A 13,529-nucleotide genomic window follows, 5' to 3' on the forward strand; every position below is an offset into this window, starting at 1 on the left:
TAAAGTACCTGTATGGCTTAGAGGGAATTGTTGATAAGCAATCTGACTGCACAGGACAAGTGTAGACTAGCTGGTGTCTTGCTCCTGGGCTTTTGTGTAAATCAAGAAGCGCGAAGACTTCCTCATGACGGGGAGCAGGGTGGTGATGGGAGGGATCTGCTGGGAGAAGGTGGGTCTGTGGTAGTCATCTCAGAAGCTACAGGAAGGCCTTGCCATTGCCTTCTGTTTATCACTGACAACTGTTTTTCCTTTTCTCGTGTCTCATTATTTCATCCTTGTAGTGGAATATCTATTATACATACCATCAGATGGCCACAGTTAAAACAGTCTGTGCTCTACGGGTTTCACACATGCCACAAGCTCTGGCCAGGTGGGCTGGGAGAACCCCTGAACGATGCCAGCAAGCCTCAAGCTGCAGAGGAAGTAGCCTCACATGCCCTTCACCTATCTTATACTTCACTGGTCAATATCCAATCAAAACACAATGACAGGAAGAAAAGCCCACTCTTTTGAGGAGATAAATGTCATTAATGTGTCCTCACATTATGTAGGCATTTGGCTTGTTCTTTAAGAAATTGTTATTGATGTATAGTTGTTATACAATATTATACAAGTTATGGGTGTATTATATAGTGATTCGTGCTCAGTTGTGTCTGACTCTTTGTGACCCCCTGGACTGTAACCTGCCAGGCTTCTCTATCCTTGGGATTATCCCAGCAAGAATACTGGAGTGGGTTGCCATTTCCTCCTCCAGGTAATCTTCTTGACCCAGGTATCGAACCCATGTCTACTGCAGCTACTGCATTGGCTGGCAGATTCTTTATCACTTGAACCATCTGGGAAGCCAATATAATGATTGCTCAGTTGCTTCAGTTGTGTCCGACTCTTTGAGACCCTATGGACTGTAGCCTCCCAGGCTCCTCTGTCTAAGGGATTCTCCAGGCAAGAATACTAGAGAAGTCTGCCATTTCCTCCTTCAGGGGATCTTCCTGACCCAGGGATCAAACCCGCAGCTCCTGCATTGCAGGCAGATTCTTTACCACTGAGCCACTGGGGAAGCGTTAGCTATCTTTAAAGGTTATGCCTCATTTGTAGTTATTATAAAATATTGACTATATTCCTGTGGTGTACAATATATCCCTTTATCTTATTTTGTGCCTAATTGTTTGTTCCTCTTAATCTCCTACCCCTATTTTTACCCTCATCCTTCCCTTTCCCCACTGGTAACCACAAGTTTGTTCTCTGTATCTGTGAGTCTGTTTCTTTTCTGTTTTATTCACTAGTTGGTTGTATATTTTAGATTCCACGTATAAGTGATATCATACATTATTTGTCTTTCTCCATCTGACTTACTTCACTTAGCTTAATACCCTCTAGGTCCATTCATGATGTTGCAAAGCAATATTTCATTTGTTTCATGGCTGAGTAGTATCCCATTGTGTGTATATATATGCTTCCCAGGAGGCACTAGTGATAAAGTATCTGCCTGCCAATGCAAAAGACTCAAGAGACATGGATTCAATCCCTGGGTTGGCAAAGAAACCCTGGGGTAGGAAATGGCAACCCACTCTAATATTATCACCTCGACAATTCCATGGATGGAGGATCCTGGCAGGCTACAGTCCATGGGGTTACAAAGAGTCAGACATTACAGCACACAGGCATGTGTGTGCACATGCACTCACGCACACACACACACACACACACACACACACCCCCCACAGTTTCTTTATCCATTCATCTGTTGATGGATACTTAAGTAGCTTCCGTATATTGGATATTGTAAATAATTCAATGAATACTGGGGTGCATCTTTTCAAATTAATGTTCTTGTTTCTTTCATATATGTACCTAGGAATGGAATATAAACTGGGTCATACGGTAGTTCTAATTTTTAGTGTTTTGAGAAACCTCCATACTGATTTCCGCAGGGACCGCACCAATTTACATTCCCACCAACAGTGTATGAAGGTTCCCTTTCCTCCACAACCTTGCCAACATTTGTTATTTGTGCACTTTCTGATGATAGCCATTCTAACAAATGAGGTGATGTCTCATTGAGGGTGTTTTTTGGCCATGCAATACAGTTTGTGGGATCTTAGTTCTCTGACTAGGGGTTGAACCCAGGCCACAAAAATGAAAAACACACAAGTCTTAATCACTGGACCACCAGAGAACTGCCACTCTCATTGTAGTTTCCATTTGCATTTCCCTGATAATTAGCATTGTTGGGCATCTTTTCATGTGCCTCTTGGCCATTTGCAGGTCCTGTTTGGGAAATGTTTATTCAGATCATCTGTTGTTGTTGTTGTTCAGTCACCCAGTCATGTTGTGATCCCATGGACTGCAGCACACCAGACCTCCCTGTCTCTTACCATCTCCTGAAGTTTGCCCAAATTCATGTCCATCTCATTGGTGATGCCATCCAGAAATCTGATCCTCTGATGCCCTCTCCTCCTTCTGCCCTAAATCTTTCCCAGCATCAGAGACTTTTCCAATGAGTCATCTGTTCTCATCAGATGACCAAAATACTGGAGTTTCAGCTTCAGCATCAGTCCTTTCAACATGTATTCATGATTGATTTCCCTTAAGACCGATTGTTTGATCTTGCTGTCCAAGGGACTTTCAGGAATCTTCTCCAGCACCACAGTTGGAAGGTATCAATTTTTTGGTGCTCTGCCTTCTTTATGGTCCAGCTCGCACAACCATATGTGACCACTGGGAAGACCATAGCCTTGACTATATGGACCTTTATTGGCAGAGTAATGTCCCTGCTTTTCAACACACTGTCTAGGTTTTTCATAGCTTTTCTGCCAAGAAGCAAGCGTCTTCTGGTTTCATGGCTGCAGTCACCATCTGCAGTGATTTTAGAACCCAAGAAAATAAAGTCTGTCACTGTTTTCATTGTTTCCCCATTTATTTGCCATGAAGTGATGGAATGGATGCCATGATCTTAGTTTCTTGAATGTTGTTTTAATATTTTGAATATTAACCCCTTATCCATCATTTCATTTGTAAATATTTTATCCCATTCTGTAGGTTGTCTTTTTGTTTTGTCTACGGTTTCCTTTGCTGTGCAAAAGCTTTTAATTTTATTTAGGTTCCATTTATTTATTTTTGACTTTACTTCCTTTGCTTTAGGAGACAGATCCACCCCCTACCCCCTGACTAAATAGTGCTAAGATTTATGTCAAAGAGTGTTCTGCCTATGTTTTCTTCTAGGAGTTTTATGGTATCTGGTCTTATATTTAGGCTTTTAATCCATTTTGAGTTTATTTTTTCATATGGGGCTAGAAAAGGTCCTAATTTCATTCTTTTACATGTAGCTGTCCACTTTTTCCAACACCACTTATTGAAGAAGCTGTCTTCCCTCCATTGTGTAGTCTTACCTTCTTTGTCATAAATCAACTGACCACAATACATGGGTTTATTTCTGGGCTCTCTGTTCTTTCCATTGATCTATGTGTCTGTTTTTGTGCTAGTACCATACTGTTTTGATTACTGTAGCTTTATAGTATATTCTGATATCAAGACTTGTAATTCCTCCAGCTCTATTCTTCTTTCTCAATATTGTTTGGCTATTTGGTGTCTTTCGTGTTTCCATACAAATTAAGTATTTGTTCTAGTCCTGTGAAAAATGTCATTGGTATTTTGATAGGGACTGCTTTGTATCTATACACTGCCTTGGGGAGTATGGTCATGTTAACAATATTAGTTCTTCCAATTCAAGAACACAGTATATCTTTCCATCTGTTTCTTTCATCAGTGTTTTATAATTTTCTGAGTATGGATCTTTTACCTCTTTGAGTAGATCTATTCAGAGATATTTTATTCTTTTTGATGCAATGTCAATGGAATCGTTTCCTTAATTTCTCCTTCTGGTAGTTTGTTGTTAGTGTATAGAAATGCAACAGGTTTCTGTATATTAACTTTATAACTTGCAGATGCAGATCAGTCACTCAGTCGTGTCCGACTCCTTGTGACCCCATGAATCGCAGCACGCCAGGACTCCCTGTCCGTCACCAACTCCCGGAGTTCACTGAGACTCACATCCATCGAGTCAGTGATGCCATCCAGCCATCTCATCCTCTGTTGTTCCCTTCTCCTCCTGCCCCCAACCCCTCCCAGCATCAGAGTCTTTTCCAATGAGTCAACTCTTCACATGAGGTGGCCAAAGTACTGGAATTTCAGCTTTAGCATCAGTCCTTCCAAAGAAATCCCAGGGCTGATCTCCTTCAGAATGGACTGGTTGGATCTCCTTGCAGTCCAAGGGACTCTCAAGAGTCTTCTCCAACACCACAGTTCAAAAGCATCAATTCTTCGGCGTTCAGCCTTTTTCACAGTCCAACTCTCACATCAATACATGACCACAGGAAAAACCATAGCCTTGACTAGACGAACCTTTGTTGGCAAAGTAATGTCTCTGCTTTTGAATATGCTATCTAGGTTGGTCATAACTTTCCTTCCAAGGAGTAAGCATCTTTTAATTTCATGGCTGCAGTCATCATCTGCAGTGATTTTGGAGCCCAGAAAAATAAAGTCTGACACTGTTTCCACTGTTTCAATTTTCCTGAATTCATTGATGAATTCTAATAGTTTTCTGGTAACATCTTTAGAATTTTCTGTGTAGTATCATGTCATCTGCAAATTGTGATAGTTTTACTTCTTGCTTTCCATCTTGGATTCCTTTTATTTCTTTTTCTTCTCTGATTGCTGTGCTTAGGACTTTCAAAACTAGGTTGAATAAAAGTGTTGACAGTGAACGTCCTCGTCTTATTCCTAATCTTTGAGAAAATACTTTCATCTTTTTAATTAATTTTTAATTAAAAAGTTTTAATTTTTTTAAATGTTATATTTTTCTAAAGTAGTCCTGAGTAACTTCAGATGTAAAAATATATTGCTTTAGTTATATCAGTAGACAGGCTATGTCCTCAAATGTATAGCTGGGCAGGGAGTTCCCTAGAGACTGGACTTGGAGTCATTCCCATGGTGAACAGGAAGTTGGGTAAGTGAAATGGAATATAAATTCCTTTAGATAGGGGGTCTTTCTGGGGGAAAGAACATTATATCAGGAACTTAAGAAATATTTCTAAAGTCAGATTCTCCCTCTCAAAGAACAAAGCCCTATAGGTTATTAGATCTGAACTTCATTATGCATTTGAGCCCTTTAACAAACTGGCCTTATTCTAAATCCATATTAAGGTAGCAGCTTCCAACTTGGAAAAGGGAATGGCAACCCACTACAGTACTTTCCTGGAAAATCCCATGGACAGAGGACACTGGCAGGCTAAAGTCCGTGGGGTCACAAAGAGTTGGACACAACTGAGTGACTAACACTTTACACTTTCACTTTCTAATTTCACCTCCCCTGGGATTGTGCCTGAGACAATCTTGTGCACTGACAGCTATGACTTTACTGGACATTGTGAAGCAGGGAGTCTGTGCCCTGGGTAAAGCCCAGGACTCCCTAGGCTTGGGGAGCTGAACCTGAGGGAGTGAGGTCATGCCTGGTCAGTGTTACTATGTGGGCACCTCTCTGAGCAATTCATATTTGTTTTCTGTTTCTTTAATTTTTTTTTTAAAGAACTTCCTCATTATTATCTACAACTCTAAAAGACCCAAGTTATGGAGTACAGAACAAGGAAAGTCCACCTAACTAGCCATGCATTCCTTATTAATGTGTAGCATGTCAGTCTCAGGGTATCCAAGAGGCCAAACTGAATGGCCTCAAGACCCTAAAGAAGAACAAAGAAGTAGCTGCAGTGTCTAGCAGTGTTTGCCTGTGTCTCGGATAGACCATTGTAACATGATGATGTCCCCCTCTGTCCTACTGATCATCACCATTGAGCCCATCCACACCTTCTTCATGGAATTCCTCCCAGGAAAGCCCAATGCTTAGGTCTGCAGCTGTTCTGACCCCATGGGAGGTTGGCTTTGGTGGTCCTGCATAACCATATACAAACCACCTTGCCATTTTTCCTTCCCTCTAACAGCGCACATGCTTGGCAGTTCAGTCTCCACCCTTTCAAATCCAAGACTACTCTCCAATAGTAAACTGCCCATGACCATCCAGCCCTGTGTCCTCAACACACCTGCAGTACCTCAGGTCAGATCAAGGTAGCCCACTTATGAAAACAAGCTCATTTGGTATTTTAATTTCTTGAAAAAAAAAAAACTGACATAAAAAGCATTAGTATAACTCATAGGTTTGGCATTTTGACAATCTGGCACAATTTGTCTACTGTGCCTTATTAAGGAGAGCAAACTAGGTGATGGGTGGGCCAAGGAGATAGGGTAACTGCCTGGATGAGTGGACTTAGGGAATAATGTAGAAACCTATTTCCCCTCTCAGTTGTGCAGAGCCAGTGAGCAGGTGGAAAGGCATTTTTAACTGAGCTCCACTGTATGGGTCTGCACAAAACTGAAGCTGTTTGTTGAGAACGGCTTCCTGCACATTCAGAGCTACTCATGGACCCCATGTCAGTTCATCAACTGTGTAATTTACAAAGATGATAAAACACTTCTCTAATGATAGAGAAAAATGCTAACCACTCCAAAACAATCCTCAAAAGAGCACAGAGATAAATCCAATGCTTCCGACTGACATCTGGCTGGTATAATTGAACTTGCCAACAGAACTTTCCATGGTGATAAATGTTCTTTATCTGTTCTGCCCAATATGGTAGCTTCTAGTCACATGTGTTTATTGGGCACTTAAAATGTGTGACTGGGGAACTGAATTTTTAATGTTGTTTAATTTTAATTAATTTTAATTTAAATAGCCAGGTGTGGCTAGTGGCTATCATATTGCAGAGTGTACAGGTAGCCTGGTTTAGCTAATGGCAGTAAAGTCTATGGTAATAGCTACAGAATTGAATATAAGTACTAAAGAATCACTCTCTTGCTAACCCCACATATATATATTTTGGGGATATTCTGTTATTTCTAATTTAAAAATGAGTATAATCAAACTTGATAAATTTTTCAAGTTTAATCTAGTGTTTTTCACATTGTGCTTGTACTTGGATAAGTGAAGAAGTCCATACCTGAAAACCATATTTTAAGCTGGTATAATTTCCAATGGAGATATAATGACACTGCCTTTTCCATACATGAGGCTAATAAAACACTATTGTGTCTTCTATTTAAGAAGACTTGATCATCAAAATAAAGAGAAAGAAAAGTTTTTAGGAAGTGTATGTGTTTATAGTATTTCAAAAATAGATACTTTGAGAGGAGGAAAAATTACTCCTCAGCACCTCCTTGTTACTTACTTAGTCATAATTACTTCTGGCAACATAAAAGTTAGTGCTAGTCCCCAGACCTCTGAAAATGTTTTATTCAATCAGTCTGTTGGGGAAAGTTGTATTTCCCTAGCAACAAAACAGCATCTATGCTTTTCTTTCCAGGGCAATTAGGCATGCACTGGATAAAATCTGTGTTATTTATACTATTATATATATTTATATTTTTCTGCAGAATGAAATCAGAGAAGGCGATGGCACCCCACTCCAGTACTCTTGCCTGGAAAATCCCATGGACAGAGGAGCCTGGTGGGCTGCAGTCCATGGGGTCGCTAAGAGTCGGACACAACTGAGCGACTTCACTTTCACTTTTCACTTTCATGCTTTGGAGAAGGAACTGGCAACCCACTCCAGTGTTCTTGCCTGGAGAATCCCAGGGACAGGGGAGGCTGGTGGGCTGCCGTCTGTGGGGTCACACAGAGTCGGACACGACTGAAGCGACTTAGCAGCAGAATGAAATAACAATTCACATTTATTGAGCACTTTCTAAGTGCCAGGCACTCTTCTTGTGACTTACATGTGTTAATTCCCTGTACTCTCATAAGAGGACTGTAATATCAGTTACTATTTTTACTCACATTTCATATTTGGATAAACTGACAGAGAAGTTAGGTAAGTTTCCCAAGGTTATAATACTAGTACAGAAGGAGGCCCCTAGCTTTGTGTTTCCATTCACACAAGTTAACCTATACAGTTCCTACTAACTGATTATAATTGCATGAAGTCATGAGAATGTAAAACTGAAGAAAACATTTTCCCCACACTCGTGTCTATTAAGAGAGACATACGTAAACCAAAAGATAGGCTATATTGTAAAGAAGTGCTCAACTTGTTTAAGTTTTTGCAGTTACATCTCCACATGCATGCATTTTGTCTTTGGTTTTTTGCCCCTTTCAGCAGTCTGTTTCCTTAAGATATCTCAATCAAATCTGTTGGCCAATAAGGTCTGAGGTAAATAAATGCCTGAAGAGAGCTGCTCGCATGTGGCTTGAAGTCTCTGGCATGAACATCACCTGGGAACAGGCTGCTGCTGCTGCTAAGTCGCTTCAGTCCTGTCTGATTCTCTGCGACCCCGTAGATGGCAGCCCACTAGGCTCCCCTGTCCCTGGGATTCTCCAGGCAAGAACACTGGAGTGGGTTGCCATTTCCTTCTCCAGTGCGTGAAAGTGAAGTTGCTCAGTCGTGTCCGACTCTTCGCGACCCCTTGGACTGTAGCCTACCAGGCTCCTCCATCCATGGGATTCTCCAGGCAAGAGTACTGGAATGGGATGCCATTCATTGCCTTCTCCGTGGGAACAGGCTATAAAGTGCAAATTCCCAGAGGTACTGATTCAGAATGGGCTGTGGGGGTCACCTTTTGGATCTGGCTTCTTTTCCTTAGCAAAATGCTTTTAGGATTCATCCATATTCTTGAGTGGAACAGTAGTCCATTTTTCCTTATTGAGTAAGCACTTAGGAGCTGGAATGCTTGATTGCATGGTTAACTTTTTAACAAGTTGTTTTCCAAAGTGGTGCTATTGCTCTGCATCTGCACCAGTGAGGAGTGAGATCTCCCGGTATATCATTGCCAACATTTGGTATTGTCCTTGTTTGTTTGTTTTGTCATTCTAATCAGTGTGTAGTGGTACCTCGTTGTGGGCTTAACTTTCATTTCCCTAAGGACAAATAGTGTCAACTTTGTCAAATAAACATCTTTTCATATATTTATTTGTGACCCTTGTATTTTATTTGGTGAAGAGTTTGCTCAGATATTTTGCCCAATATACCAACTTGTGTATTTTATTTTCTTTTAAGATTTCTTTGTATATTTCAGACATGAGTCCTTTTTTATTTTTTTTTTGAGAAGTTAACATTACATTTTATTAATATTATTTTTAACCATTTATCATTTATTTATCATTATTATTATTATTTTTTACTTTACAATATTGTATTGGTTTTGCCATACATCAACATGAATCCACCATGGGTGTACACATATTCCCCATCCTGAACCCCCCTCCCACCTCCCTCCCCGTACCATCCCTCTGGAGCCTATTATACAGAGTGAAGTAAGCCAGAATGAGTCCTTTTTTAAAAGTGACTTTTAAAGTGTTTCTCCATTTGTGTCTTGTATTTTCATTTGTTTAACAATGTATTCCCCAGAACTAAGATTTTAATTTTAACAAAGTAGAGTTTCTCAGCTTTTTCTTGCATAGGTCATCCCTTTGTTATTGTTATCAGATTTCAGATTTTCTTCTATGGTTTCTTCTGGAAGTTTGTCATTTAAAATTTACATTTCAGCCTGTGACTCGGTTATATAAACTGTGAGGTATGTTTCAGGTCATCTATTTCCATGTGTCTGTCCCATGTTCCAGCCCCATTTACTGATGACTGTCCTTTGTTTGTTAAATTGCTTTAGCACCTTTATCAAAAAGTAGTTGACTATATTTGTGTGAGTCAACTTCTGATCCATCATTCTTCATCAACTCAGTGGATCATCTGGGTCTTCCCACTTTACTCTTGTTCAGATTCATTTGGCCTACTCTCTTTGGCTTTCCATATAAATTTTAGGTTTAGCTTGTAAGTATCTATGACAGTTTACTGAGATTTTATTTAAGACTGTGATGTATCTGTAGATCATTGGTAAAGAATTGATATCTTGAACATCTTAAAATTCTTCTGATCTATAAACATTGTGCATATCTTTATTTAGAATTAAATTTTTTTCTTTATCATGTTTTGCAGTTTTCAGCATACAAATCCTATTCTTGTTCTAGTCAGTTGGTACCTAGATACTTGTGTGTGTGTGTGTTACTACTGGAAATGCTTTTATCATTTAAAATACCAGTTGTTCAGGCTGTCACTTACCTAATTAAAAACACAGATGACTTGTATATTTGCCATGTATAAAGATGAACTTGCTAAACTGACATTAGTTCTAGTAGCTTTTTTGTAGACTCTTTTGAATTTTTATATACAATTATGCTTCCTGGCAATTAAAATCATTTTATTTATTTTTTTGCTTGTTTGCTTTTTTTCCCTTCCTTATTTCATGGGCTGGGACTTTCAGAACAAGTTTGTCCCAGATTCTGAGAGGTGGAGACATACTGCTTCTTTTACCATTAACCCTGGTGTTACTTGTTACACATCATAGGACACAGCCTTCACAGTACACTGCTCTAAACCCAGGACACAGCTTCTAACTTGCTATAAACAAGGGTGCATGCAGTACCAGTGCCAACCAGGGTCGTTACACTCTGTACATTAGCTAGTGAACATTAGCTAGCGAACAGCAAATTGCAGGTTCTACATGGGGCTACTGGTCCCTGCTTGGGCTTTTCAGAGGGCACCTTGATCTGAGCCCTATTCAAAGAGGAAAAGGACATCATCTAAGGGAACATCCTTGAGTGCCATGTAATCTTTTAACTGAACTGCCTATATCTCTTGCTGTGGGTGCTTCCCAAACTTGGTAAACTGCTGCTCTGATCTCAGTTGCCTCCATAGCTCTAGGAACAGAGTGTTGGGCTGTCTATCAGTTTTATTTCTGTTAACTCCCGCTGCCAGCAAATCAGCCCACATTTGCATTCTCGACACTTGGATGGGGCCTTTACCAACTTGGGCCCCCTTAGGGGTCTTCACACTTCTAATCTTCGCTTGCCACCATCCCTGCAGTTCTCCCAAGCTAGCCACCACTGGGGTCACCCCATAGAGGCAGCAATCCACACGGGGGGCAAGAATAGCAGGCAGGGATCCAAAAGTGGTGGACAGGGCACGGCCTCTCTAACTCCACCAGTAAACACTTGGCATCTGGGCCCTGGATGTCTGGGTTAAACACTGACTGCCTCATGCCCAGTGGTCTCACCACTTGGGTCAACTGGCATGGGCATGCTATTTACTCACAGTGTCTGGGGGCTCTCCTGCTTTTGACCACATGGCAGCGTTAATCCATTCCATGAGGTCGTGTGTTTGGTTAGGCACTCTTTGCATGAGTCGCTTAGTGTTCTGCAATCTTTGTCTCAATGAGTAAGTGCCTATAGATGCCAACTATTCTATCTCATTACCAAACAAGTGATACTGTCCACTCCTGTGTCCCAAAGTTGCAAGAGCCCTGCTGTCAAGGGTTCCCCTTGCTTTTGCTGAAGTTGCATACCTGTCGACCAACTCTGCCTGAATATATGGTCAATATGTCGTGAACTCAGTCACACTGGGGGCCCCTTGAGGATGCGCCCCTGGGTCACAGGCTGCTCATGCTTCTCTTTCTGCTGTACAACAGGCCTTGCTGCCAAGCAGAGACCTGCAGTCTCATAATGTTCATCATCGTCACTTACCACCCCACTGTCAGAGATACTGGGTTCTTCAAAGCCAAGTGGTCCTTGCTCTAACGCCAGTATACGTTGCTCTGGTTCTTCCAAGTGTCTCTGCACATTGTTCACTGGCATGGCATTGCATAGGGCACCATCCATATTTGCTTCCAGGGCTTTCAGGAAGATCCACCCCACGGTGCAATGGCAGTCCATGTCTCCTTGTTCGGCAAACAGGAACTCACGCCTCTAACACTTTTTCAATGCTATCTGGTGACCCGTTCACCACCTCCCAATCTTCCACCAGAGGCCACGCCAAGAGGATCACAGCCACATGATACCACATGCTATGTAGTGGCCACTGGCTTCCTCCATCCAGTGGAGCCTCAGGCTTCCCTACCTGCTGGGTTTCCTGCTGCCTCTTCTTCTGTGAAGACTCAGGCCCCTCTACCTGCTGGGTATCCCTCTGACTATGCCAATTGTCTTGCTCATCCTGATCCTGACGCCAATTGATTTTGCTGTTCACACTGTCCACACTGTTTGCTGAACCCAGGGTAGGCAAGGAGCAAGCTAAGAGGGTGGAAGAAGACTCAAGGAGCTGTAGGAACTGCAGATGTGGTTATTCTCTCCTGGCTGGTGCAGCAGCCATAGCAACAGACACCCTATATTCTCTCCTTTCCTGGCTGACCTAATGGACACTGCCGTGACCTAGCAGTAATGTTGACACTTTTTAGGTGGAGCTCATATATGTGTACAGCACAAAGTAGCCCATGACCAAACGAATACCTCGTGATGCACATATGCAGAGCTAGAAATGATCTCAGCAGTTACATAGTCATTACTCACAAAACGCGGGGTGAGAGAGCCTGAACACGCCATCTTGGCTAATTTGCTCTTTCCCTACAACTCTGTTAAAGATTTTTATATTTAGATGGTGAGGGATTTTGGTTTCTAGTCTTTATCCTTATGATTTTTTTGGTCTAGTTTGGGTGTTTCCAGGTGGCACAGGGGTAAAGAATCTGCCTGCCAATGCAGGAAATGCAGGAGACGTGGGTTCAATCCCTGGACTGGGAAAATCCCCTGGGGAAGGAAAAGCAACTCAACCCCAACTAAAGAATCAGCTTTTAGTTTTATTGATTTCCAGTATTTTCTTATTTTCTCCTTCCTTTCTGGAAGGAAATGGCAACCTGCTTCTTACCTGGAAAATTCCATAGACTGAGGAACCTGGTTGGCTACAGTCCATGGGATCACAGAGTCGGACATGACTAAGCAACTGAATATGCATGCACCCAGCCTTATAAAACTGGTTGGGAACTGTTTTCTATTTTCTAGAAGAGACTGCATAGAAATTATATTATTTCTTTTTTGAATGTTTGGAAGAGTTTGCTCGTGAAATCATATGGACCTCGAGTTTTCCTTATTTTTATTTAGGGAAAGGAAGCAAGTTTAACTGAAAATTCTACTTTTAAAATTAGATATAGGACTATCCACATTATCTTTTTTAGCAATTTCTATTGAATTTTATTTTTAAGGAATTAGTCCATTTTGTCTAACTGTTGAATTTGTGGCCACACTGTAGTTCATAACATTGCCTGCTTGTCTTTTTAAAGTATAAAAGGTCAATTCTAATGTCCCTTTTTTAATTTCTGATATTGGAAGTCTGTGTTTGTTTTTTTTTTTTTTTTTTCTTTTTCTCTATTTTTCCTTTATCAACCTTGTAAAATCTTCTTAAAGAATCAGCTTTTAGTTTTATTGATTTCCAGTATTTTCTTATTTTCTTCTTTCATAATTTCTGCTCTCATATTTATAATTTGTTACTTCTGTTAAATTTATATTAATTTTGCTCTTTTCCCCAGTAGTTTCTCTAGGTGGAATTTTAGATAATTGATTTGAGAAATTTCTTATTTTCTATAATGATGAATCAATGCTATAAATTTCCTTC

Source organism: Bos taurus, chromosome 21 (assembly GCF_002263795.3).
Source record: "Bos taurus isolate L1 Dominette 01449 registration number 42190680 breed Hereford chromosome 21, ARS-UCD2.0, whole genome shotgun sequence".
Lineage (NCBI taxonomy): Eukaryota > Metazoa > Chordata > Mammalia > Artiodactyla > Bovidae > Bos > Bos taurus.